Here is a 1,645-nt window from a genome sequence, read left to right as displayed (position 1 = left end):
TCTCCCATGATTGTTCTCTCCAAGGAGTGTATCTACCTCAGGTAAATGTTCAACTCATATGCCTATCTTTTCTTTGTCTCTGCCTTATTTTATTTGTCTAAAATGATCTTTAATTTTATCTCACATCTGAGTTATAACCTAGTTGGCTGTAGAATTCTGGATTGACAGTTCTTTTTCTTTCAGCATTTTTGTTTGATTTCTTTCATTGCTTTGAAGAAATTTGCTATTAGTCAAATTGTTATTCCTTTTTAGGTAATATACCTTTTTCTAGTTTTATTTGATTTTGTCTTTGATATTCTGTTAATCTACCATGTATTGGCTTGGATTTATTTCAGTTTAATTTATTGAATTCACAACTTGTTATGGTTCTGGATACTACAGATGGGTCTCCAGCTATCCCTTTATTATCAGTGCTGGGATGCTTATGTCTAGGAGTTGGCTCTGTGTCTGTGGAAGCCATTGTTCCTGACTAAAGTGTCCCTTTTCCTGCCCGCTCCAGCAGCTGTTGCTGCTCCTGGGCCCAGTCTATAGAAGACGCGTAGGAGGCTTGTCAGGCGGGTGCCAGGTTTGGACCCATTTCTTCAGAATTTTTTTTTTCTCAATCATCACCATTATTGATTTCCAAAATGTTTTCATCAACCCAAACAGAAAGTCTGTATCCACTAAGCAGTAACTTCCCATCCCTCTCTCTCGCAGCACATAACACTAATCTTACACGTTGCCTATTCTACATGTTTCATATAAGTGCCTGTCACATTCCAGTTGAAATGTTTCTGCCTCACCTCCTGCCCCACACAGATCCTATGCTTGGGTAGTAAGTTGACTCTTAAAATTTATTGTGCCGTGGACTGCTTTTGTCTACATAGTTTTATCTAGTTGACCCTTTTGCTGAGGTTGAATCCCTTTTTTGTGTGTATCAGATTTCATAATTAATAACTGAGGGAGGGTTGGTTCAAACAATTAATTATGTTGTTACCAAAAGCTAGAACATTTATTGTTATTTTAATTTGTGTTTAGATTAAAGCTGATTCAAAATTTTTCTTTTATTAGCCATTTTTATTCATTTCATGGATTTTCTGTTAATGTCATTACCCATTTTTCTGTTTATATTTTTTTCTTCTATATCTGTAAGAGGAGCTCTGGTAGCGTAGTGCCTAAGGCACTTGATTGCTAACCAGAAGGCTGGCGGTTCAAACCCACCAGTCACTCCTCAGAAGGAAGATGGGGCAATCTACTTCTGTAGTGATACCGCCTCGAAAGCCCAAGGAGGGGTCGCTATGAGTCGGGCTGACTCCACTGCCCATAACAACAGCACTAATATCTGTAAGTTTTAATTGTTTATTGAAGGCAATAAAATAGGAACCCATTAGACATTGTTATTTTGAGGTGCAAATGAAGTGATTTGTGTTAAAACATAAGTTTCTAGTTTTATGGTGATTGTTACATCGCCCTTTGGTATTCAGTAGAGACGAGGTAAGGAGCATGTTCTTAGGAGTGATGTCACTGCATAGAGAAGCCTGTTGTTGTTATGTGTCATCGAGTCGGACCCGACTCATAGCGACCCCTCCTTGGGTTGCCGAGGCGGTATCACTACAGAAGTAGATTGCCCAACCTTCCTTCCGAGGAGTGGCTGGTGGGTTTGAAC

The 1,645-nt window shown here is 39.1% G+C and overlaps 1 protein-coding gene across 1 annotated transcript in view; it reads left to right on the top strand.

Moving 5' to 3' along the window:
• GABRA3 (gamma-aminobutyric acid type A receptor subunit alpha3) overlaps positions 1–1,645 on the top strand; it is a 226,732-nt gene that overhangs the window by 125,205 nt on the left and 99,882 nt on the right. The gene's annotated exons all lie outside the window — the stretch shown is intronic.

This window comes from Orycteropus afer, unplaced genomic scaffold (genome assembly GCF_000298275.1).
Source record: "Orycteropus afer afer isolate SDZICR_OR568_19922 unplaced genomic scaffold, OryAfe1.0 scaffold00896, whole genome shotgun sequence".
NCBI lineage: Eukaryota > Metazoa > Chordata > Mammalia > Tubulidentata > Orycteropodidae > Orycteropus > Orycteropus afer.
Note: the sequence above shows the minus strand (reverse complement) of the source record. Positions and strands in the feature narration are given on the sequence as shown.